The sequence below is a fragment of the Lissotriton vulgaris genome, chromosome 5, assembly GCF_964263255.1.
Source record: "Lissotriton vulgaris chromosome 5, aLisVul1.2, whole genome shotgun sequence".
Taxonomy (NCBI): Eukaryota; Metazoa; Chordata; class Amphibia; order Caudata; family Salamandridae; genus Lissotriton; species Lissotriton vulgaris.
In genome coordinates, this window is record NC_141693.1 from 248,169,786 (window position 1) to 248,196,457 (window position 26,672).

A 26,672-nucleotide genomic window follows, 5' to 3' on the forward strand; every position below is an offset into this window, starting at 1 on the left:
TAGTTGGAGCATCGGTGGAGCTGTGTGGTGGGTGCATCGGTGGAGCTTAGTGGGTGCATCGGTGGAGCTGTGTGGTGGGTGCATTGGTGGAGCTTAGTTGGAGCACCGGTGGAGCTGTGTGGTGGGTGCATCGGTGGAGCTGTGTGGTGGGTGCATCGGTGGAGCTGTGTGGTGGGTGCATCGGTGGAGCTGTGTGGTGGGTGCATCGGTGGAGCTGTGTGGTGGGTGCATCGATGGAGCTGTGCGGTGGGTGCATCGATGGAGCTGTGCGGTGGGTGCATCGATGGAGCTGTGCGGTGGGTGCATCGATGGAGCTGTGCGGTGGGTGCATCGATGGAGCTGTGCGGTGGGTGCATCGATGGAGCTGTGCGGTGGGTGCATCGATGGAGCTGTGTGGTGGGTGCATCGGTGGAGCTGTGTGGTGGGTGCATCGGTGGAGCTGTGTGGTGGGGGCATTGGTGGAGCTGTGTGGTGGTTGCATCGGTGGAGCTGTGTGGTGGTTGCATCGGTGGAGCTGTGTGGTGGTTGCATCGGTGGAGCTGTGTGGTGGTTGCATCGGTTGAGCTGTGTGGTGGGGGCATCGGTGGAGCTGGGTGCATCGGTGGAGCTGTGTTGGTGGAGCTGTGTGGTGGTTGCATCAGTGGAGCTGTGTGGTGGGTGCATCGATGGAGCTGTGTGGTGGGGGCATCGGTGGAGCTGGGTGGTGGGTGCATCGGTGGAGCTGTGTGGTGGGTGCATCGGTGGAGCTGTGTGGTGGGGGCATCGGTGGAGCTGGGTGCATCGGTGGAGCTGTGTTGGTGGAGCTGTGTGGTGGTTGCATCAGTGGAGCTGTGTGGTGGGTGCATCGATGGAGCTGTGTGGTGGGGGCATCGGTGGAGCTGGGTGGTGGGTGCATCGGTGGAGCTGTGTGGTGGGTGCATCGGTGGAGCTGTGTGGTGGGTGCATCGGTGGAGCTGTGTGGTGGTTGCATCGGTGGAGCTGTGTGGTGGTTGCATCGGTGGAGCTGTGTGGTGTGTGCATCCATGGAGCTGTGCGGTGGGTGCATCGGTGGAGCTGTGTGGTGGGTGCATCGGTGGAGCTGTTTCGGCTGAGCTGTGTGGTGGGGGCATCGGTGGAGCTGGGTGGTGGGTGCACCGGTGGAGCTGTGTCGGTGGAGCTGTGTGGTGGGGCATCGGTGGAGCTGGGTGGTGGGTGCATCGGTGGAACTGTGTTGGTGGAGCTGTGTGGTGGTTGCATCAGTGGAGCTGTGTGGTGGGTGCATCAGTGGAGCTGTGTGGTGGGTGCATCAGTGGAGCTGTGTGGTGGGTGCCTCGGTGGAGCTTTGTGGTGGGTGCATCAGTGGAGCTGTGTGGTGGGTGCATCGGTGGAGCTGTGGTGGGTGCCTCGGTGGAGCTTTGTGGTGGGTGCATCGGTGGAGCTGTGCGGTGGGTGCATCGGTGGAGCTATGCGGTGGGTGCATCTGTGGAGCTGTGTGCTGGGTGCATCGGTGGAGCTGGGTGGTGGGTGCATCAGTGGAGCTGTGTCAGTGGAGCTGTGTGGTGGGGCATTGGTGGAGCTGGGTGGTGGGTGCATCGGTGGAGCTGGGTGGTGGGTGCATCGGTGGAGCTGTGTTGGTGGAGCTGTGTGGTGGTTGCATCGGTGGAGCTGTGTGGTGGGTGCATCGGTGGAGCTGTGTGGTGGGTGCATCGGTGGAGCTGTGTGGTGGGTGCATCGGTGGAGCTGTGTGGTGGGTGCATCGGTGGAGCTGTGTGGTGGGTGCATCGGTGGAGCTGTGTGGTGGTTGCATCGGTGGAGCTGTGTGGTGGTTGCATCGGTGGAGCTGGGTGGTGGGTGCATCGGTGGAACTGTGTTGGTGGAGCTGTGTGGTGGTTGCATCAGTGGAGCTGTGTGGTGGGTGCATCAGTGGAGCTGTGTGGTGGGTGCATCAGTGGAGCTGTGTGGTGGGTGCCTCGGTGGAGCTTTGTGGTGGGTGCATCAGTGGAGCTGTGTGGTGGGTGCATCGGTGGAGCTGTGGTGGGTGCCTCGGTGGAGCTTTGTGGTGGGTGCATCGGTGGAGCTGTGCGGTGGGTGCATCGGTGGAGCTATGCGGTGGGTGCATCGGTGGAGCTATGCGGTGGGTGCATCCGTGGAGCTGTGTGCTGGGTGCATCGGTGGAGCTGGGTGGTGGGTGCATCAGTGGAGCTGTGTCAGTGGAGCTGTGTGGTGGGGCATTGGTGGAGCTGGGTGGTGGGTGCATCGGTGGAGCTGGGTGGTGGGTGCATCGGTGGAGCTGTGTTGGTGGAGCTGTGTTGGTGGAGCTGTGTGGTGGTTGCATCGGTGGAGCTGTGTGGTGGGTGCATCGGTGGAGCTGTGTGGTGGGTGCATCGGTGGAGCTGTGTGGTGGTTGCATCGGTGGAGCTGTGTGGTGGGTGCATCGGTGGAGCTGTGTGGTGGGTGCATCGGTGGAGCTGTGTGGTGGGTGCATCGGTGGAGCTGTGTGGTGGGTGCATCAGTGGAGCTGTGTGGTGGTTGCATCGGTGGAGCTGTGTGGTGGTTGCATCGGTGGAGCTGTGTGGTGGTTGCATCGGTTAAGGTGTGTGGTGGGTGCATCGGTGGAGCTGTGTGGTGGGTGCATCGGTGGAGCTTGTGGTGGGTGCATCGGTGGAGCTGTGTCGGTTGAGCTGTGTGGTGGGTGCATCGGTGGAGCTGTGTGGTGGGTGCATCGGTGGAGCTTGTGGTGGGTGCATCGGTGGAGCTGTGTCGGTGGAGCTGTGTGGTGGGGCATCGGTGGAGCTGGGTGGTGGGTGCATCGGTGGAGCTGTGTTGGTGGAGCTGTGTGGTGGTTGCATCAGTGAAGCTGTGTGGTGGGTGCATCGGTGGAGCTGTGTGGTGGTGGCATCGGTGGAGCTGGGTGCATCGGTAGAGCTGTGTTGGTGGAGCTGTGTGGTGGTTGCATCAGTGGAGCTGTGTGGTGGGTGCATCGATGGAGCTGTGTGGTGGGGGCATCGGTGGAGCTGGGTGGTGGGTGCATCGGTGGAGCTGTGTGGTGGGTGCATCGGTGGAGCTGTGTGGTGGGTGCATCGGTGGAGCTGTGTGGTGGTTGCATCGGTGGAGCTGTGTGGTGGTTGCATCGGTGGAGCTGTGTGGTGGTTGCATCGGTGGAGCTGTGTGGTGGTTGCATCGGTGGAGCTGTGTGGTGGTTGCATCGGTGGAGCTGTGCGGTGGGTGCATCGGTGGAGCTGTGCGGTGGGTGCATCGGTGGAGCTGTGTGGTGGGGGCATCGGTGGAGCTGGGTGGTGGGTGCACCGGTGGAGCTGTGTCGGTGGAGCTGTGTGGTGGGGCATCGGTGGAGCTGGGTGGTGGGTGCATCGGTGGAACTGTGTTGGTGGAGCTGTGTGGTGGTTGCATCAGTGGAGCTGTGTGGTGGGTGCATCAGTGGAGCTGTGTGGTGGGTGCATCAGTGGAGCTGTGTGGTGGGTGCATCAGTGGAGCTGTGTGGTGGGTGCCTCGGTGGAGCTTTGTGGTGGGTGCATCAGTGGAGCTGTGTGGTGGATGCATCGGTGGAGCTGTGGTGGGTGCCTCGGTGGAGCTTTGTGGTGGGTGCATCGGTGGAGCTGTGCGGTGGGTGCATCGGTGGAGCTATGCGGTGGGTGCATCTGTGGAGCTGGGTGCATCGGTGGAGCTGGGTGGTGGGTGCATCAGTGGAGCTGTGTCGGTGGAGCTGTGTGGTGGGGCATTGGTGGAGCTGGGTGGTGGGTGCATCGGTGGAGCTGGGTGGTGGGTGCATCGGTGGAGCTGTGTTGGTGGAGCTGGGTGGTGGGTGCATCGGTGGAGCTGTGTGGTGGGTGCATCGGTGGAGCTGTGTGGTGGTTGCATCGGTGGAGCTGTGTGGTGGGTGCATCGGTGGAGCTGTGTGGTGGGTGCATCGGTGGAGCTGTGTGGTGGTTGCATCGGTGGAGCTGTGTGGTGGTTGCATCGGTGGAGCTGTGTGGTGGTTGCATCGGTGGAGCTGTGTGGTGGTTGCATCGGTGGAGCTGTGTGGTGGTTGCATCGGTGGAGCTGTGTGCTGGGTGCATCGGTGGAGCTGTGTGGTGGGTGCATCGGTGGAGCTGTGTGGTGGGTGCATCGGTGGAGCTGTGTGGTGGGTGCATCGGTGGAGCTGTGTCGGTTGAGCTGTGTGGTAGGGGCATCGGTGGAGCTGGGTGGTGGGTGCATCGGTGGAGCTGTGTTGGTGGAGCTGTGCGGTGGTTGCATCAGTGGAGCTGTGTGGTGGGTGCTTCGGTGGAGCTGTGTGGTGGGTGCTTCAGTGGAGCTGTGTGGTGGGTGCTTCAGTGGAGCTGTGTGGTGGGTGCATCTGTGGAGCTGTGTGGTAGGTGCATCTGTGGAGCTGTGTGGTGGGTGCATCGGTGGAGCTGTGTGGTGGGTGCCTCGGTGGAGCTGTGTGGTGGGTGCCTTTGTGGAGCTGTGTGGTGGGTGCCTCGGTGGAGCTGTCTGGTGGGTGCCTCGGTGGAGCTGTCTGGTGGGTGCATCGGTGGAGCTGTGTGGTGGGTGCTTTGGTGGAGCTGTGTGGTGGGTGCATCAGTGGAGCTGTGTGGTGGGTGCATCGGTGGAGCTGTGGCATCGGTGAAGCTGTGTGGTGGGTGCATCGGTGGAGCTTAGTGGGTGCATTGGTGGAGCTGTGTGGTGGGTGCATTAGTGGAGCTTAGTTGGAGCATCGGTGGAGCTGTGTGGTGGGTGCATCGGTGGAGCTGTGTGGTGGGTGCATCGGTGGAGCTGTGTGGTGGGGGCATCGGTGGAGCTGTGTGGTGGGTGCATCGGTGGAGCTGTGTGGTGGGTGCATTGGTGGAGCTGTGTGGTGGGTTCATCGGTGGAGCTGTGTGGTGGGTGATTCAGTGGAGCTGTGTGGTGGGTGCATCGGTGGAGCTGTGGCATCAGTGAAGCTGTGTGGTGGGTGCATCAGTGGAGCTGTGTGGTGGTTGCATCGGTGGAGCTGTGTGGTGGTTGCATCGGTGGAGCTGTGTGGTGGTTGCATCGGTTAAGGTGTGTGGTGGGTGCATCGGTGGAGCTGTGTGGTGGGTGCATCGGTGGAGCTTGTGGTGGGTGCATCGGTGGAGCTGTGTCGGTTGAGCTGTGTGGTGGGGGCATCGGTGGAGCTGTGTCGGTGGAGCTGTGTGGTGGGGCATCGGTGGAGCTGGGTGGTGGGTGCATCGGTGGAGCTGTGTTGGTGGAGCTGTGTGGTGGTTGCATCAGTGAAGCTGTGTGGTGGGTGCATCGGTGGAGCTGTGTGGTGGTGGCATCGGTGGAGCTGGGTGCATCGGTGGAGCTGTGTTGGTGGAGCTGTGTGGTGGTTGCATCAGTGGAGCTGTGTGGTGGGTGCATCGATGGAGCTGTGTGGTGGGGGCATCGGTGGAGCTGGGTGGTGGGTGCATCGGTGGAGCTGTGTGGTGGGTGCATCGGTGGAGCTGTGTGGTGGTTGCATCGGTGGAGCTGTGTGGTGGTTGCATCGGTGGAGCTGTGTGGTGGTTGCATCGGTGGAGCTGTGTGGTGGTTGCATCGGTGGAGCTGTGTGGTGTGTGCATCCATGGAGCTGTGCGGTGGGTGCATCGGTGGAGCTGTGTGGTGGGTGCATCGGTGGAGCTGTTTCGGCTGAGCTGTGTGGTGGGGGCATCGGTGGAGCTGGGTGGTGGGTGCACCGGTGGAGCTGTGTCGGTGGAGCTGTGTGGTGGGGCATCGGTGGAGCTGGGTGGTGGGTGCATCGGTGGAACTGTGTTGGTGGAGCTGTGTGGTGGTTGCATCAGTGGAGCTGTGTGGTGGGTGCATCAGTGGAGCTGTGTGGTGGGTGCATCAGTGGAGCTGTGTGGTGGGTGCATCAGTGGAGCTGTGTGGTGGGTGCCTCGGTGGAGCTTTGTGGTGGGTGCATCAGTGGAGCTGTGTGGTGGATGCATCGGTGGAGCTGTGGTGGGTGCCTCGGTGGAGCTTTGTGGTGGGTGCATCGGTGGAGCTGTGCGGTGGGTGCATCGGTGGAGCTATGCGGTGGGTGCATCTGTGGAGCTGGGTGCATCGGTGGAGCTGGGTGGTGGGTGCATCAGTGGAGCTGTGTCGGTGGAGCTGTGTGGTGGGGCATTGGTGGAGCTGGGTGGTGGGTGCATCGGTGGAGCGTGCATCGGTGGAGCTGTGTTGGTGGAGCTGGGTGGTGGGTGCATCGGTGGAGCTGTGTGGTGGGTGCATCGGTGGAGCTGTGTGGTGGTTGCATCGGTGGAGCTGTGTGGTGGGTGCATCGGTGGAGCTGTGTGGTGGGTGCATCGGTGGAGCTGTGTGGTGGTTGCATCGGTGGAGCTGTGTGGTGGTTGCATCGGTGGAGCTGTGTGGTGGTTGCATCGGTGGAGCTGTGTGGTGGTTGCATCGGTGGAGCTGTGTGCATCGGTGGAGCTGTGTGGTGGGTGCATCGGTGGAGCTGTGTGGTGGGTGCATCGGTGGAGCTGTGTGGTGGGTGCATCAGTGGAGCTGTGTCGGTTGAGCTGTGTGGTAGGGGCATCGGTGGAGCTGGGTGGTGGGTGCATCGGTGGAGCTGTGTTGGTGGAGCTGTGCGGTGGTTGCATCAGTGGAGCTGTGTGGTGGGTGCTTCGGTGGAGCTGTGTGGTGGGTGCTTCAGTGGAGCTGTGTGGTGGGTGCATCTGTGGAGCTGTGTGGTAGGTGCATCTGTGGAGCTGTGTGGTGGGTGCATCGGTGGAGCTGTGTGGTGGGTGCCTCGGTGGAGCTGTGTGGTGGGTGCCTTGGTGGAGCTGTGTGGTGGGTGCCTCGGTGGAGCTGTCTGGTGGGTGCCTCGGTGGAGCTGTCTGGTGGGTGCATCGGTGGAGCTGTGTGGTGGGTGCTTTGGTGAAGCTGTGTGGTGGGTGCATCAGTGGAGCTGTGTGGTGGGTGCATCGGTGGAGCTGTGGCATCGGTGAAGCTGTGTGGTGGGTGCATCGGTGGAGCTTAGTGGGTGCATTGGTGGAGCTGTGTGGTGGGTGCATTAGTGGAGCTTAGTTGGAGCATCGGTGGAGCTGTGTGGTGGGTGCATCGGTGGAGCTGTGTGGTGGGTGCATCGGTGGAGCTGTGTGGTGGGGGCATCGGTGGAGCTGTGTGGTGGGTGCATCGGTGGAGCTGTGTGGTGGGTGCATTGGTGGAGCTGTGTGGTGGGTTCATCGGTGGAGCTGTGTGGTGGGTGATTCAGTGGAGCTGTGTGGTGGGTGCATCGGTGGAGCTGTGGCATCAGTGAAGCTGTGTGGTGGGTGCATCGGTGGAGCTTAGTGGGTGCATTGGTGGAGCTGTGTGGTGGGTGCATTGGTGGAGCATCGGTGGAGCTGTGTGGTGGGTGCATCGGTGGAGCTGTGTGGTGGGTGCATCAGTGGATCTGTGTGGTGGGTGCATCGGTGGAGCTGTGTGGTGGGTGCATCGGTGGAGCTGTGTGGTGGGTGCATCGGTGGAGCTGTGTGGTGGGTGCATCGGTGGAGCTGTGTGGTGGGTGCATCGGTGGAGCTGTGTGGTGGGTGCATCGGTGGAGCTGTGTGGTGGGTGCATTGGTGGAGCTGTGTGGTGGGTTCATCAGTGGAGCTGTGTGGTGGGTGCCTCTGTGGAGCTCTGTGACGGGTGCATCGGTGAAGCTGTGTGGTGGGTGCACGGGTGGAGCTTAGTGGGTGCATTGGTGGAGCTGTGTGGTGGGTGCATTGGTGGAGCTTAGTTGGAGCATTGGTGGAGCTGTGTGGTGGGTGCATCGGTGGAGCTATGTGGTGGGTGATTCAGTGGAGCTGTGTGGTGGGTGCATCGGTGGAGCTGTGGCATCAGTGAAGCTGTGTGGTGAGTGCATCGGTGAAGCTTAGTGGGTGCATTGGTGGAGCTGTGTGGTGGGTGCATTGGTGGAGCTTAGTTGGAGCATCGGTGGAGCTGTGTGGTGGGTGCATCGGTGGAGCTGTGTGGTGGGTGCATCAGTGGAGCTGTGTGGTGGGTGCATCGGTGGAGCTGTGTCGTTGGAGCTGTGTGCATCGGTGGAGCTGGGTGGTGGGTGCATCGGTGGAGCTGTGTAGGTGGAGCTGTGTGGTGGGTGCATCTGTTGAGCTGTGTGGTGGGTGCATCTGTGGAGCTGTGTGGTGGGTGCATCGGTGGAGTTGTGTCGGTGGAGCTGTGTGGTGGGTGCATCTGTTGAGCTGTGTGGTGGGTGCATCTGTGGAGCTGTGTGGTGGGTGCATCTGTGGAGCTGTGTGGTGGGTGCATCTGTGGAGCTGTGTGGTGGGTGCATCTGTGGAGCTGTGTGGTGGGTGCATCTGTGGAGCTGTGTGGTGGATGCCTCGGTTATTTTCTTTCTATTTTGTAAAGGAGTCAGGTAAACGGAGCTACCAGGGAATATACAGCAACTACATTTTTGCACTCTAGGATCAAAATGTGCTATAAGGTGTCTGAAAGATGGCATGTTGACGCTATACAAACGACAGGACCTATACTAATATCCAGCAAATAAAACATTTTTAAAAAGTCTCTTTAGCTTACAGGCTAGCTCAAGCCCGGCTCATTCCTCCTTCGGGGAGTCAAAAAGCTCTAAAATGTATAAACGCAATATGTAGGCACTACGGAAAATACCAATAAATAAACAAATAAATATATAAATGAAGAAATGTGTCTAGCTTGTAAACAATGCCGCGTGGCATATCTAGCTTTTCTTCAATCGTTGCAGGCTATGCAAGTGATCGGACGTGACTGGAGGGCTACATGTTGGTGCTATACAAAGCACCGATACCTACAATAGTAATATAATATAGTATACCAAAAAGTGAGTACTTGCTGCTCTGGAACGTCTAAGTGTTCTGAAGTTTTCGAACGGCAGATTGTTAGCCCTATACCTAATAGGAGCACACATTTGAAGAAAATACATTTTGATGTCTCCTCTGTGATAGTACAGCACTCTGCCTCTCTTACCTAACACTCACAGACCGCCATGTCAACACAGTCTGCGAGTTCCATTAGGGTTTGTGATAGAGGAAATATGTCGTTTTTTATTTGTAACACATTTAGATATAAGCCTGTATTTATTTCTACGAAGCCCTGTTTCTGGCAATCGAACAGTGTACATTTCAAGCCAACAATCGAAGCCATTGTAGAAAAAAACAAGCAAAGTCTGCGCTGCACATCTGTCATATTTTGCTAAAGCACTGAAATTTATAAGCAGCAATGTGCAGGAGATGGTGTGGGGGCCTTGGGATTTTTAGATTAGGCAAACTGCAAGCCTTGATGGGTGGCGAAGCCCTGAATTGCTTTGCAAACAAAGGGAGGGAGCAGAGACGACCACCTCTGTTTTTGAGCATCTGAATAATAAAGCACCGAGTCAGGGAAACCCTGGCACAGACTGTAAAGCTGAAGCCCTGGTGGCGAAAGATGGGAGTCAGCAATTGAGAAAACAAGTTAAACAGGTTGTAAAAGGAGACTGAAAGTACGGCCGGCTGGCCGTGAATAATTAGGGGGTGAGAAATGCGCTGGGAGGGCTGCCTTTGATGTGGTAATGCGAGGCAGGCAGGCAGGCGGCTGGTGGCATTGTGCACGCGCTTTTTAGGGCTTGCGCTTGCGCAATGACCTAAAAAGCACATGCACTTCAAGAAATCGCCAGTGGTAGATAAAGTCTGGATAGGCCATAATAGAGCTTCGCCAGCGATGCGCAGAAGCGCATCAGCAGGCGAGCCCTAAAACGTGGCAAACAGTACAAATACTAAGTGAATTGGTGAAAAATAGATTACGATATTAAACCAGTCATTAATTTCTCTGCAGCAACACTAATCATAATTTGTTTTACAATTTATAAAATCATTTTAGAGGTTGCTGCCCACTGAGACACACACTTAAGGCTACCAAGGTTTGGAATTTTCAAACGGCCCCTTAGAGCAGATCCAACTCCTATGTGTATGTTTCCCAAATGGTAAATGATGCCGACGCGTATATCTTGTTCAACTTATATCCGTGAAGCGGTTAATGGTTCCTGCCGATTCGTTTTTGCCTTTACTTGAAGTTATGAACAGGATTCGCTTATTCATTCCTTTTTAGTATTACACGTGGCCTTGTGACCATCCGGTCTGAAATATATAAAATTAAATGAGCACCTTTAACGTCCTACCTCACTGACTTAAGTAAATGAACAAGCATTCCATCAAGACAAACGTGAAGACGTCTTACTTTCCTGTAATCCAAATCCGATGTAATTCAAAGCTTCTCATCTAGTTTAATGAACACTGATTTGAGTAAACAACAGATCAATGTCTGGTTAATGTCACCCACTGTTCCATTTTGATTCTACACCAAACAGGAAATGCGAGGCTGGTTAGTTGCCATTTTGAAAGTGGAGATTCTGCCATAAGGAAGCATATTCAGTGAACTTACTTGTCGGCGGTAAAGCTTTTGGCGTTGTAAACACGTTCCCTCCGGCTGATTCAATCAAGGTTACTACCGGTTTCTGGTCATTAGTACTCCACCTGTCTCGATGTTACTTCAATGATGTAGACCTTGCTCAAGTGACTAAGCGAAGATACTGGGTCCCTTGCTCCTCTTCAGTTTGCTTTGCCATTATGCTTAGCCTCCTTCTAAAAGTAACATTTTCAAAATTGTAATGATAAATGCATCTTTACCATTATATAGGGTTTATCATTAGGATGTCATAAGTACCAAACATAATACAACTACCTGCTCCCAATTAGGAATTACAGCGTATGGGAGGAATAGGCCTCTCAGTGGTGAAAAACGAATTTGGGCCTTTATCACTTCGGTGTAAAAAAGTACATGTCCAAACCTTTAATTACACAGCACCCTGCTCTATGGGCTACCTAGGGCCTACCTCAGGAGTGTCCTATATGTACTAAAGAGGAGAGTTTAAGGATTGGCAAGGCGGTTTAAATGCCACATCGACATGGCAGTTTAAAACGGCATTCTGGCTGCAATGGCAGGCCTGGGACTTGTTTTAAGATGGTACTTAAGTGGGCGGAACAATAAGTGCTTCACGCCGACTTGTAGCATTAAATATAATAGCCCTGTGTTAGACCTGTCAGCCCTTTGGGTGGTCCCTCCTTTTATTTATTAATTTTTGCCCCCTTTTTCGCCCCTCAATCCTTTCATTTTAATGTCCACTGGAATTTTTAGGTGTTGACCTGGGGGTTAGGTGCTCCTTGACCCCATGGTTCCTCACAGGCCCAGAGTTCCCTCCTTTTCTGAGGACCAGCTTAATTACCTAAAATGGTGGCCAGCAACTGCCATAACGGTCACTTAAGAAAAGGAGCCCATAGGTTAACAGAGTTGCTCTAGAACCTTCTAGCTGGTTCTGGAAGTCTGAGGCCAGCATATAAAAAGGACAGGTCAGGGCGGCCATTTTAGAATGATCTTGGAGGGCTAGCTGGAGTACAGGCTAGGACATCAGGGAGGTGGAACACTGAGAGGATTGACTTCACCCTCGGGATGCGCTCTCTCTCCTCTGTTATCGCCCCTGGCCTTAGATCTGACCCTGCTTAGGTACTCTATACCTGAATACTGCTCAGTTATCTCCAGAGTAGAGGAACTGACCCTTCCACTGACCCCTAACTGGTGACTGCCGGGGCCGTGTGTAGAGCTAATAGCACTGCCTTTTCCAGCCTCCAGTAAGAAGTGCAGTTCAACATCTCTGTGAGGCTCCCAGAAGAAAGGAACAGCAAGCCACTGTGCCCCCCTCTTTACCACCACCATCGTCATCTCAAGAACGGCATCTGCTAAAGGCGGTCTCCTCACCTGCGTTATCGTGCATGGTCCAGCAGCTGATTTGCCCTCCGTCCAGAGACGTATATTCCCGAGTTCTGGTGAGCCGTGAGGACCCCCCCCCAGATCGGTGGTGTCGGGGTTCGAGGGAAGTCCTGGCGTGGTGGCGCCGTTGGAGCTGCTGCTGAGCGGGTGGAGGAAGGCTGCGTCTGACTTCCGCGCAGGCCCAATGGCCCAGTGCTTCAGGGAAGTGTCTTGATGGGAGCGGCCTGAGGAGTATTGCCGGTTGCGAGAGGCGGCGGCATCTGTCTCCTGCGCAGGCCCGGAAGCGCGAACCTACGAGGAAGCGTTCCAGAGAGTGGGCAGCCTGTGAGGATTCACTTGACAGAGGCGCGGCGGCGTCTATCTCCCGCGCAGGTCCTGTGGGTGAGTCAGCCCGACTGGAAGAGGAAGAACCAGCCGGAGTAGGCGGAAATCCCCCCCTCCTCCGTGAGCCAGCCGCTAAGGGCCCTTCTTTGCCGAGGAAGGCAGCGCAAGGTGGGGTTTTATATTCCTCAACTGTCAAAGGCCCCTGGACCCTCTGAGCCCCCACCGAGTGTCAAGTAAGTGGGAAAGCGGGAGGCCGGGCAGACATCAAAGGCCCTGTGGTGACATGAGGTAATTGGCTCATCCCGCAAGCACAGAAAACGTGTAAGAAGAGCCCCGGGAGGTAAACTAACTGAATTGAGTCACTGGAACGAGCGACTGTGTGTAAGTCATTAACCCAGGTGCCACACCAGCCGGACGTGGGCTGATCTGGGGTTAGAATTAGTAAGATAAATTGAGGTGAACGAAGTCTGTACTTAAATGTGAGACTAAGAATCCTGGATGAATAGTCCCCTTTCAAGTGATTGATATAATTCAAAGACCTGCCCCCCTAAAGTGGATAATCTTTTCTAATAAACCCCAGCCAGTGTACAAGGGGAACCTGGGCTATGTTTTTATAAGCAAATGAAAACTGAATGCAATGTAAGAAAAGGATGTACCATGATGTCCTGCAGATAGCATACTAGGCCGTCAGCTGTTTGATTCCTTTATTTAGGTATCGGAATGCAGAACTAACACCAGAACTTACTTCTTCCTTCCTATTAGGAAATGTAATGAATTTATGAGTAATTTATGTTATGACATTCTAAAAATGAAGAGGAAGATTCGTTCTTGAATTGTGTTCCTAGGCCTCAACAAATGTTTACAACTATAGATATTGCAGGAAAAAAGTCTAAATATTGACTTGGGAAATTGTATACACCTACGTAACTGATTTAAGGAAAGATAAAGCTTTTCCTACTTTTATAAATTACGGTGTAGTGTCATTATTTTTGGTGGATGGACGCTGATTTATTGTGAGGGTGTGACGCAAGCTTAACATTGTTGCCTCTAGGTTAGACCTTCCTCCTCTGTGTCAGGCTACCCTATGCGATCTGGAGACCCCAGGTCCAACACCCTGGGTATATGGTATACCACTCTATGAGGGACTTATAAGTAAATTAAATTAGGATAATGCCAATCAAACCATGCTTAGGGTAATGTGCACAAGCACTGCAGCACTGCTTAGCAGTGGTAAAGTGCACTGTGTCTCAAGTCCAACAAAAACAGATTCCAGCAAAAATGGGAGGTAAGTAAGTCTATACAACAAATCCTCGATTTCAGTCCCAACATTCAGGAGTCTAGAGCAGCTGCTTACATTGAAAGTTAGAATAAACACAACACATCCCCCTCTGTTAAATAAATAACAAAACAATGTACAACTACTTAAGGTAGTAAACCTTAAAGAATACAGGGGAAATAATATAACTAAGAGAAGAGCATAAAACATTGCATACAGAAAATTAATAACTATAACGTTGCAATAAATTAAGCAAAAAATGTATACTATATGATTTACCCATATAGCGATATAATTATAACATTGTAAAAGGACAAACAAAATGTAATCATGTACGTTTTACATAAGGCCTACGCATATAGGTAATGTTTTCTTGCAATGTATAGATCTACAATTCAGATGCTCCACCGAGCCCATCCTCTTCCCAACAGACATAATCTGACATCCACTTGGGTCGCTGCCTAGCTGTTTTATTTACACTCACATTTGTACTGCCATTACCATCAGAATAATTATTAATGTCTTCCAACAGACACCTTTCCTCCTTCACAATGACACCAATATCCTCCATTTCTTCAATTGTACCATCCTCGCATTTGCATGTTTCACCAATTTCATATGTAACCACACGATTCTTCACACCCATATTCAACTCTTTATTACAATCATCCTCAAAGTGTTAACTTGGCCTACACATTCCTACATCCGTGTCGTACTGACTACTAGTATTTTTCTTGTAAGTTTCCAAATTTACAATCCAATGATAACCTTTTAAGGGCAGCCACATACTCATCAAATTCATTGAGACATTGTTTCCTTTGAAAAGACTTATGCCTTTCAATCACTATGCATACATTTGGAGCACAATATTGGTCAAAATCAACAATAGCTTTGTCAAAGACATTTCCATTACTATCAGCCCCTGTATCCTTGGCCATGTGTTCATAAACTTTTAAACATTTTGAACCCTCAGAAAACAAAAACAGTCTCTTTTTTTTTGGTCAGCAAACATTTGCTCCTCTTCATCGATGGTAACAATAGAAATTTAAAAAATACGCTTTCCATTGTGGCCACTTCAAGCATGGATTCCCTCCTGCTGGCCACAATGCTTGAGGTGGAGCTAATGAAAAATTCTTAGCACTGATGTTGGCGCTTAACGAATAATAGTGGAATGATTTAAGTAAATTGCAATTAAAACATTATATGTCAAATAGTATTATCAGTTTAACTACATTACTCTGTTATACATCAGATAATCAATCTATGACTTAGTAAACCTTGGTAATCCACAGAGTTCCTTCTTTTTCAACTTGAACTAAACAGAGACATGAAGATCTGAGTGCAGTTCTGGTAAAATTCACTGAATAGTTGAAGCGCATACGCAGTTCACTTGACTTCCATAGAATGCTGATGCTGCGACCACGATTACTCCACGGTCCAATTTGGTGCTGCATCCATCATGTGATCCTTTGGCAGCTACTTTGCAGTAAAGCACTTGAGTCACAATGCTGGACACCAACACAAAGTGATCCTATCTTTGATCCCTTTCTATTTTCCAGCATGCACTGTGACAGCGTCACACCATATGCCACAGCATCAAGACGGAGCAATGCACATAGAATACTGCTGCGCTGGAAATTCTTATGCCGCAAGGACCATTCAAATGCTGCTGCTAACCTTAATCCAACTGTCGTAACCTGCAGATACCCACATCTTGCAGTATCTTCATAAAATGTGCAGTATTAAGGCATGCAGGCACAAATATATTGCCTGTCTGGGTTTGGATGTGTCAGGGTCTGGGAAGTGCCCTGACCCCAGGGAGGAGTAGGTGAGACAGCAACAGGCTGGCCTGCGTTTGATGTGGGGGGAGGAGTAGCCCCTTGGATGTGAAGAGAGCTGTGTTGTTGCCACCAGAGGATGGCTCCACCTCCTGCTGAGCGTCTGGGCCCCAGACCCTGACTATCAAAGGAGGAGGGCTGCACTGGCAGGAAGCCACCCAGGTCTGGTTTGGACTGAGGTCAGAGCCCCCTGAACACAAAGACTTAAACAGCATTTAGGGGTATACACGTAAGAGCTGTAACCCCTGAACTCAAGACTGAAATCCATACTGAAAAATGATTGAAGCTACTTCGTGTTCAAGAGGAACCTTGCCAAAGAAGAACAGCTGAAGAGAATGACTGCCCTTGCTGTGTGTTCTGGGGCTGGCCTGCAGTTTGCTGATTTGACTAAGGAGAGGACAAGAGAATTTGCTGTGTGCTGTGTCCCCCCTGCTTGAGAGGACTTTGCTTTGTGCTGTGTCCTAAAGTAACTTGTCTCCAAGGGCCCGAGGAGAGCTGGTCCCCTGTTGTGGAAAATCAGGAACATAAAAGTTTCCAAGTGTGTCTCACGACGCTGTGTGCGTGTGCTTTTTGCATTCCTGAGACTGCTGTGTGGTCCATGGTACTGTTTACGATGTGGCCTGTGATTGCATTGCCCCCTGCAGCGTGAAACATTGTCCATGCTGCTGCATTGCTGTTTGTGGCCCAAGCCGTCATCGTAACTGAGTCTGTGAGTAAAGATCGTCGCCAGCCCTAGCCGCAACGTGCTATAGGCTTATTTGAAACTAAGAAGTGTGTCTCAGCGACGTTGTGTTGTGTGCTTTTTGCACGCCTGAGACTGCTGCTTGGTCTATGGTACTGTTTACGAGGTGCCCCGTGATCGCTTTGCCCCACAATGTGAAACATCGTCCACGCTGCTGCCTTGCGGTTTGTGGCCCGAGCTGTCATCGTAACTGAGGCTGTGAGTAAAGATCACCGCCACCGGCCCGAGCCGCAACATACTTAAGGATTTCTTGAAACTAAGGAAGGGTGTCTCAACGACGCTGTGTGGATGTGCTTTTTGCACTCTTAAGATTGCTGTGTGGTCGGTGGTACTGTTTACGAGGTGCCCCGTGCTCGTATTGCCCACGCAGCGTGAAACATCGTCCACGCTGCTGCATTGCTGTTTGTGGCCCGAGCCGTCATCGTATCTAAGGCTGTAAGTAAAGATTGCCGCCGCCAGCCCGAGCCGCAACATGCTAAAGAATTTCTTGAAGCTATGGAAGCTATAAGGTGAAAGGGATTGTGATTGTTGTTCATCTAAAGGAATATGCCCAAGAGCGTCAACAAAGGAGAAGGCAGCGCTGTAACCAGTAAGGCTACAGCGTCGTCTAGCAACAGAACTGCAACGTGATCGGGATCGCCCAGCAGGACGTCCAACGAGCGGAGAGAGAGAGAGCGAGGCAGCGCAACCCCCAGGTAAGGCTTGGACTACAATCGGGAGCCTCAAGCGTGTGTGGCCTGGGGAGGCATGCTGGAGGAGTGAATGATGCTCCGATCTCTCTCCCGCTGCACCGCGTTAGACGCGCTGAGTCCCCGAGCGGCCTGTACCTGCCCAGCGGAACCGGGGCCGCTCCTTTAAGCTTATGACGGTTGTCTCTGCTGTTGGGGCCTAGTGGAACCCGAGGTGACCGCGCAGATTGCCTTACAGCAATATTATTGCATTACGAACTGCCTAATTCCTGCATTACTAATCACATTATTTTTGCATTACGAACTGCCTGATTCTTGCATTAAGAACTGGCTTATTATTACATTACGAACTGCATTGCATTGGGACTGCATTAGAGATCATGAATTGCTCATTAATACAGCATGAACCTACAAGTGATTGTTGGCCTAATAACCGGCCAAGTGAAATATTCCGAATACGCATATGTTGGATTTCTATTGTTGGTCTCATCGTATTCCTTTTTATCAAGATACCGCTATTTTTATGAGACCTGTGTGGTGTCCATTTGTGGTGTTATCACTGTGTTACTGGAAGTGTGGTTGCAAATACTTTACACATTGACTTGGAGATAAGCCTGGCTGCTCTTGCCATGCTACCAGGGGGTGAGCAGGGGTTATCTCAGAGTGTGTCCCTCCTTACCCTGACTAGAAGCAAGGGTCCCTATTTGGACTAAGGTACCTACCTTAGCCAACTAGAGACCCCCAGTTCTAACAGCTGCATTAGTGCTTCATTACGGAAGAATGTCAATTGGATTACGTAGGTAGAGAAAAATGGTTTGAGCTTATCTTGTCACATGCACTGATGCCACAGGCCTGCCACCATTTGCAATTAACCTTTTCCATGCGTTGAACGCCCGGTCGACGTCACGGTGGGCGTGTGCGGTGGACGGCTGCCGACCTTCCAAACTGCGCACGCAATCTTTTTTTCCGCTCCGCAGCGGATGGATCGCCACAGTGAAGCGGTTAAGCAAGGAGTAAGCCAAGTTCAAAATATAACCCTGCTTGGTTGCGTTATTTTGGGATGGACTTATGGTCAAAAGATAAGGTACGGAACAGAATGGAACAGATGCATAACAGGAGTAAGGAGTATTAGGATATGAAACGGGGGTGAGAGCAGCTGAGATAGAAGTTGATAACTGGGAGCATGTTAAAAAACCTATATTGGTTTGTAAGAGAGAGAGAGTCGGATTTTTGATGCTAAGAGGTTGTGCAAGTGTTGCAGAATGCTGTGAGACTTAGAAACGGGAAAGTGTGGAATCTGAAAAGAATTGCCAAGGGGAGGATGGTAGTGAGGATGGTAGTAAGAAAGTTGATTTTGACTGGCTTATTGATGATGTTAGTTTGGATAAGTCGGGCATTGGTCAGAAAGGTATGAACAAACCTTTTGTGAGAATGCCAATCATGCAGATGCAATGAATGACTCTAGAATGGAGGAAGGTGATGGAAAAACTATTAGGTCAAAGGAGTCTGTCAGTGCAAGCACATCAGGTGTTTTGGATGATGCAGTTAACGAGTCAGATGTGTCAATGAACCAGGACTTAAGCAAAATTTGGAAGGGAAAGGAAGGCTCCCGGTTGGTTGAAAGATTATATTGTTAATAATGTCTATGTTTAGTTAGGTTGCAGGTTTTATCTTTTTTAGTGCAGGCAGCATTATGTTACGTTCTAAAGTCTAAAATGCACTGTCCTTTCAGGCTGTATTATTTTTAATATTAGTCTTAGATTACTGTGTATATTGTTCTTATTGATATATGTATATATTATTTTAATTGTTGTGAAGGAAAAGGGGTGGGGGCGTGTTGGGTTGCTTGGATACCAGGAATGCCTTGACTTGCAGGCATTGCTAGAATGTTTGTGTTCAACTCGTAGAATGTTAGGGGGGTGGGGGAGTTGGAGGAAGGACACTGGAGAGTTAAACTGTGTCCTTCCGTGCTCCATAGCTAATAAATGCATTACTGGGTATGGCTGGCTTAGTGCTTCATTAAGACAGAATGTTAAACGAGAACATTAACCTATTCCTTTTCTACTCAAAAGACCAAAAACACAGCTCCACTTGCAAAAGGTTGCAGACACACCTAGAAAATGTATTAATTGCAGTAAAAGATACACATCTTAGCATCATCTTTTAACCGCTCTGACGGTGGTCCCCTGGCATCCTTGCTATGATGCTTCCAGTGTCATGGTAACTGGAAGCATTCTGCATAGTGAGATTCCAGAATGAGTGTATCACTTGTTCAGTTGATGTGGGGATGTCGTTGTGAAGACATGTACCTGCTTGCTCTAGAATAAAGATTCTACTTTTCTACGTCATGCGTGCAGACCATCTTTACATGCCTAGCCCGTGCCTTTAGCTCGCCACATTACAAAATTGCACTTCGTTTCCGTTTTAAAGCGCAGATCTGTGACATGTATGATATGATGTTCCATCAGCAACATAAGTCGGAGTGCTGGTTAAAGTGGAAGCCTTTTATTAGTCTCTAATGTTTACTGCGAGAAATATTATGCATTAATACTGTTAGGAAAAAGCTAACAACTATACGACGCGTCCGTTCCTCTCATACGTCTGTTTAGTGTTTGCCCCTATGCGGACTGTATACATACATCGTACATCACCCCACCCGAAAGTGATACTTGATGGAGCTCTAAAGTACGATGCCTCTAAGTAGCCTATTATTACGCGCATGTCATCACGATCGCAAACGTTCGATTAAGATAACGGCATCAACCGTCCTATAATCAACCCAGTATTTGTTTTCCCATCACCGTGTCATCGCTTCCCATCTCTATCTGGCCGATGTAAATGCCAAACCGCTTCCAAACCGAAACCGTCCCCGTTCTATCCCTAGCCTTTCCACTTTACCACTAGATCTACATATTGTCTCTCCACGCCAGAGCTGTATTTCCTCAATTCCACTCCTACTTGAAACCACATTTCCCTCTTTCCCATTTCTCACCTACCTTCACCTTCCCTGCCTCTGCCTGAAGCACTTGACGTCAGAGGGCAATCACAGGCCGGGGGTTACGTCATTAGAATGCGCCTGTCAAAGAGTTTTAATAATAGAAACCAAAAAGGGACGAGACGAGAGCACCACAGATTTAGATGTAAAGAAAGGACTACCAGGGAGGCTAGAGCAGTACGTCTTACAGTTGACATCATGTAGCCCGTAACTATTTATCACCGCCTGCAACAGCATTCGTATGCCCGATAATTTGTTGATGTAATCAGTGTCCAACCAATTACATAAACAAGAGAGGGCCTGGAATATAATCTGCGTTTATTTTTAAATGTAATGTAATCCATACATGCCAACATTTTAGGACAGGGACGTGGGAGATTTAAAAAAAAAAATCGGGAGAATAAAAATGCCCCATTGACTTCTATTGTAAAAAATGCAATTTCGGTCGGGAGACAGCTAAAATAAAGCCATCTTTGGCTCGAAAAATCGGTAGTCTCCCGCCTGAATCGGGTCTATTGGCATGTATGATGTAATCCATTAAATCTGCACACAGACTCGAATGTCAGAATGTCCCAGGGCAACAGCACCTATCTCTCAAACACAATGTATAAAGTTAAACAATTCTTCTATCACGCTTCTAGGCGCTGGGTCCCATAGCACAGTAACAGCGCCTCAGTGGTCATTAAGCATGACATTAAACACTTCTCATATAGGACTGAAACACACCCTTCCATACTCAAAAGGCACATGGCGTAACAGGTCGACCCTTGAGGGGCTGCATTTGTAGCACTTGCTGCACCTTTTTAAGGCAGTCAGAGCATATTACGTCCTAAATACCAAAATCTTCTTACAAAGTGGGGTGCCATTACCTTTTTCGGTGTCTCTTTTGACAGTCTAGCTAGCTGTGCTGCTTGCTGTTCTAGTAAATTAAGTAATTTTAACCTGCTGGTTTTGCAAGGAGTGTTAATGCAAGCCAGATAGCTAGAATATGCTTGTGGTGTCCCAGGTTTCCCCCAATAACCACTCTGACTGCGGGGTATAGGTGGACAGATTATATTTATTGGTTAAATACACTTTGGGAAGAGCGCCGGGCGTCTTACTCCAATCGCGCTCCGACTCGCTCTGTGAAGCGCGAACCGCCGTTCACGCATGCGCATTAACACGCACTCTAGCCCTGTGCGTGTTACGTAACACGCACGCAGGCGCGGCTAGAGCGCTGACACTACATATCTCCTCCTTTTACACAACGGAATATTTACAATTACAATGTCCAATGTTCTCTCACTCAAAGTCTCTAAGGTGTGCAGGCCTGACTATCACTCTCCCAGCACGCGTGCGCCTTACCGTATTTTGTGCCCGTGTTAGCGTTTTCATTCCTGTTTGCTGTTGCTCGTTTTTGGTATTGTTTTGATCGCCATTTGTGCCTGTTTCTTTTTGTTATTTTGTGCCCGTGTTAGCGTTTTCCTTCCTGTTTGCCCGCCTACCTCGCCGCCCTCCGTCTTCCCTCCCCGCTCCCCGCTTCCCGCCACCACCGCTGACCCCGCCCCTTTTTTCCTTCTGTTCCCTCCCCGCTCCCGCCTCCCAGCTGCTCCGCCCACCCGCGCACTTCGCCTTATATGGCGACCGTGCGAACGCGCAGCGGTCACGCGCAGCGGTCACGCGCAGCGGGCGCGCCGATTGTGCGCCAAAGGTAAGCCCGTCTACGCCCGTCCGCGCCTGGACCGCGCCCAGTGCCAGGACCCCTGGCCCTCGAGGACCCCGACCGACCCGCCTGACGTACACCGCCGCCACCCTCACCGCACTCAACACCGGCCGAGTCCCGGGATGCTGCAGAACCACCCCACGACGCATCCACGGACCCTTCAGCTGCAACACCTGTAAGTTCACCTGCATCCGGACCCGCCCGACACCAGCACCTGCCAAACCGAACACTAGCAGCAACCACCTCAAGTGCATCCTGCTCAACACCCGCTCCGTCCACAGACACGCCATCGAACTCTGGAACCTCCTCGACACCACAGCCCCCGACGTTGCCTTCATCACGGAGACCTGGATGAACGCCTCCTCAGCACCCGACATCGCCATCGCCATCCCAGAAGGATACAAGATCACCCGGAAGGACCGCAACGCCAACCAGGTGGGAGGAGGCATCGCCATCATCCACAAGAACACCATTCGCATCACGACCAGCACCGACAACACCCCACCCTCCGCCGAACACCTGCACTTCCAGATCCACACCGACCCGAAGACCACCCTCAGAGGCACCCTGATCTACCGACCTCCGGGACCACGCACTCAATTCAGCGAGGACATCGCCGACTTCGTCAGCCCGCACGCCCTCCCCTCCGCTGACTACATCCTCCTGGGGGACTTCAACTTCCACCTGGAGAACAACAACGACTGCAACACCAGCACCCTGCTCGACAACCTCGCCAACCTTGGACTCAAGCAGCTGGTGTCCACCCCCACCCACCTCGCCGGACACACACTCGACGCCCTCTTCTCATCCAGCAAAGACATCGCCTTCAGCCACGCCACAGAACTCCACTGGACAGATCACAGATGCATCCACTTCACCTTCAGAAGAACGACGACCCACCACCACCAGCAACAGGTTGCCCGAAGAAGCTGGAACAAGATCACAGCCGACCAGCTCGCCGCCTCCCTGAGCCAGCACCCTCCGGCCAGCTCAGCGAACCCCAGCCAGGCCGCCGGCAACCTCACGAAGTGGATCAGCAACTGCGCGGACGAACTCGCCGCACTGAGGACCCCGCCCAGCAGACCCGGCAGTAAGAGAGCCCCATGGTTCACCGACGAACTCAAGAGCTCCAAGAAGAACTGCCGAGCCCTCGAGAAAGCCTGGAGAAGGGAACCCACGCCGGACAACAGGACCACCCTCAAGCTCGCCACCCGGAAACACCACCAACTGATCCGCATCGCCAAGAAAACGGCTTTCAAAAACCGACTGGACAACAACGCACACAACTGCAAGGAACTCTTCAACATCGTGAAAGAGCTCTCCAACCCCAACGCCGGAAACAACGACATCACCCCTTCGCAAGACCTCTGCAACTCCCTCGCTTCCTACTTCCACAACAAGATCGCGGACATACACGACAGCTTCAGCACTCAACCGACGCACACCACGACCGCAGGACCTCCACCCACCACCACCCTCCGCACCTGGACCCCGGTCAACACCGAAGACCCCGTCCACACGATGAACTCCGTCCACTCCGGATCTCCAACCGACCCCTGCCCTCACCACGTCTTCAACAAAGCCGACGCTGTCATCGCACCCCACCTGCGGGACATCATCAACACCTCATTCGACACCGCCACCTTCCCCGAGAGCTGGAAGCACGCCGAACTCAGCGCTCTACTGAAGAAACCTGCAGCAGACCCCACCGAACTCAAGAATTACCGCCCCATCTCGCTACTCCCGTTTCCAGCCAAAGTCATCGAGAAGACCGTCAACAAACAGCTGGCCACCTTCCTCGAGACGAATGGATCCCTCGACCCATCGCAGTCCGGATTCCGTGCCAACCACAGCACCGAGACCGCCCTCATCGCCGCCACCGACGACATCCGAGCCCTGATGGACAACGGGGAAACAGCGGCCCTCATCCTCCTAGACCTCTCCGCGGCTTTCGACACGGTCTGCCACCGCACCCTAGTGCAGCGCCTCAGCAACGTCGGAATCCAGGAGAAGGCGCTGGAATGGATCGTCTCCTTTCTCGACGGAAGAACACAAAGAGTCCGCCTACCACCGTACAAGTCAGAGGCCACCAAAGTCATCTGCGGCGTCCCTCAAGGATCCTCACTGAGCCCGACTCTCTTCAACGTCTACATGAGCCCCCTCGCGGCCATCGCACGCCAACACAACCTCAACATAATCTCCTACGCCGACGACACCCAGCTGATCCTCTCCCTGACCAACGACCCCGCCGCCGCCAGAGCCAACCTGCACGAAGGGATGAGAGAGGTAGCCGAGTGGATGACGACGAGCCGCCTAAAGCTGAACACAGATAAGACGGAGGTCCTCATCCTGGGCTCCTCGCCCTCCGCCTGGGACGACTCCTGGTGGCCCCCCGCCCTGGGCACCGCACCCAAACCGACGGACCACGCACGCAACCTGGGTTTCATCTTGGACTCCTCCCTCTCCATGACCAGGCAAGTCAACGCCGTCTCCTCGTCGTGCTTCAACATCCTGCGCATGCTTCGGAAGATCTTCTGGTGGATCCCCACAGAGACCAGGAAGACCGTCACCCAGGCCCTCGTCACCAGCCGACTGGACTACGGCAACGCACTCTACGCCGGAACCACCGCCAAGATCCAGAAGAGACTCCAGCGCATCCAGAACGCCTCAGCCAGACTCATCCTCGACATCCCACGACACAGCCACATCTCCGGACACCTAAGAGACCTGCACTGGCTCCCGGTCAACAAGAGAATCACCTTCCGCCTCCTTACCCACGCACACAAAGCTCTCCACGACCAAGGCCCGAGCTACCTCAACAACCGAATCAACTTCTACGCTCCCAAACGCCACCTCCGATCCGCCAGCCACGCCCTCGCCGCCGTCCCACGCATCCGCAGAGCCACTACAGGAGGAAGGTCCTTCTCCTACCTGGCCGCCAAGACCTGGAACTCCCTCCCTGCCGACCTGCGCCTGACCCAAGACCACCTCTCCTTCAGGAAGAAGCTCAAGACCTGGCTGTTCGAGCAGTAGCGGCACCCCCCCCCCCCCCAAAGCGCCTCGAGACCCTACGGGTAGGTAGTGCGCTCTATAAATGTCTTTGATTGATTGATTGACCATAGTGGAGGCTTCGTGGACACCCTCGGTCACCGGGCTCCCCTCCTTTTCTCTCCCCTGACCATGTTCGTTTCTCCTGGGCGTCGCTTCTTTGTTTGCTGATGTCTCCCTCAGACTCGGTCCTACTAGAACTTCACTCTCTATGCACGCATCTTCTTCTCCATGGCTTTCGCCGTCTGACGCTCTTTCTTCTGCTACTCTTTCCTGTCTCTGAACAGGAGTGCTATTTCCTTCCTCATCTGGCCACTGCACTATTTTATTAATCTTCGCCATACGATCCTGGGACCACACTTTTCCATCACTGAGAAGTGCTGCTCTGCTGTACACTTCTTCCACTTGTAGGGGTGGGCTGTACTTGCTCTCTCCCTTCTTCCTCAGTATTGCCTGCTTGACTCTCACCCACTCCCCCTTCTCCAGAACCGTATCTTTTACCTTTCTTCTCTTGTTGTAGTGTTCTGTGTACACCTTCTGGGCCTTCTCCAAATTGTGCTGGTACACGGCCGGCGACCATTTACTGGTGATGGTCTTTTCTCTCCATACCACATTGTCTTTCTGAACGGATGCCTGCCCCTTAGGATCTGGAAGGGACTATACCCTCTTGAGGTGGGGGTGATCCTGTACGCCCACATCATCTTCTGAACTTCTGCTTCCCAGTCCTTGCCTTGCATGATGGCCGCTTGAATGGACCCAATGAGGACTCTGTTAAATCTCTCCACCTGTCCATTGCTTGCTGGATGGTACACCGAGGTGTGTTTAGATATGATCCCGTTCCTCTCGGTGTATCAGTGCCATTTATCTGATGTAAATTGTGGGCCATTGTCTGTCAATATCGTCCTCGGGATTCCTTCCCTTAGGAACACTGAGGTGAGGAATTTGATTACCATTTCCGAGTCCATCTCCACCTGCACATGCACCTCCGGCCATTTGGAGTACTTATCAACTAAGACACACAAGTATTTAGATGTCCCTTGGCCGTCCAATATCGGTCCTAGGATGTCAACCGCAATTTCCTCCCAGGGATTACGGGGTTGTTCAAATCTCCCCAACGCAGGTCTCAATGGTTTGAGTAATTTGTCTGCCCCCTGGCACTGGTCGCAGTCCCTAATTATTTGGAAAAAGGGGACCCCTATATGATATAGTAGCACTTGCTATACATAGGGAAGAAACAGAGTTAGGAAAGGTCTATAGCAAAGTGACAGACATTGATTAGATAATACAATTTACGTTTTTTTGTAAATAAAAACCTAGAATGAAACAGTATATTAAGTCCACTTGTATACAGAAACCAATGAGCAAAATAATTTCTGATAGAGCTTTATTGTTTATTGTTGTTGACTATTTTTCTTTTGTTTTCTACTGGTCGCAGTCCCTTACATGTCTCTCAATTTGGATGTCCATTCCTGGCCACCAGTACATCTGTTTCACCCTTGACTTGGTCTTCACAATGCCAAGGTGACCTTCATGTAGTAGATTCAGCAGGGTCGGGACCAGCTTTTCTGGCGGCACCACCTTGTCACCGCGATACAGGAAGATTCCTGAATCACTCATGGATAATTCCTCCCGCACTTTGTACAGTTTCCTAGGCACCTCTATTAATCTTTTCTTTTCCGGCCATCCTTTGACAAGGTTCTTCTTCACCTCTTCCAAGTTCTCATCCTCTTCGTATGCTTGTTCCCACTCTTGCATGCTGATGGCTCTTTCCATGTCTTCCATCACCGCTACCATTTCCTCATTTTCCGCTAGAGGCGTGGGCGCTTCCTCCATGGCTGAGGCCCTGCTAAGGTAATCTGCCACTTTGTTGCGTGTCCCCGGGATGTACTCCATGTTGTACATGTATTCTAGGAGTTTAAGGATCATCTTTGCTATCCGCGGGGTAGCCGTGGCATGTCCACTTGAGGTGAGCACTTTATCTAAAGGCTTGTGGTCAGTCTCTAAGCGAAACCTCATACCCATAGGAACTGCCGGAACTTCCCCATGGCCCACGTGACAGCCAGCATCTCTTTTTCTATCACGCTGAACTTCTGTTCAGTGTGAGACAATGCTCTGGATGCAAAGCTGAGTGTTTCCACGGAGTTGTGATCTCTCTCTTGTGCCAGGACCGCACCCAAGCCCTTTTCACTGGCATCAGTGGTGAGAATGGTATTTCCTGCGGGATCATGTCCGTGTAAGGGCACGGCCTAGCTGATGTTTCCTTTCAGTTCCTCAAACTCTCTCTGAGCTTCATCGTCC

General features: G+C 52.5%; 1 protein-coding gene across 2 annotated transcripts in view; it reads right to left on the reverse strand.

Moving 5' to 3' along the window:
• The window catches only part of MFN2 (mitofusin 2), a 169,864-nt gene extending 150,151 nt beyond the window's left edge, over positions 1–19,713 (reverse strand). Inside the window, exon 1 of one of the 2 annotated variants that reach the window (XM_086921284.1) lies at positions 19,626–19,713. The gene's annotated coding sequence lies outside the window, so the exon portion shown is untranslated. Of the gene's footprint in view, positions 1–10,377; positions 11,022–19,625 lie in introns of those variants that run through there. The other variant, XM_086921286.1, reaches the window with a different exon arrangement.
• Between the last annotated feature and the right edge of the window lie 6,959 nt (positions 19,714–26,672).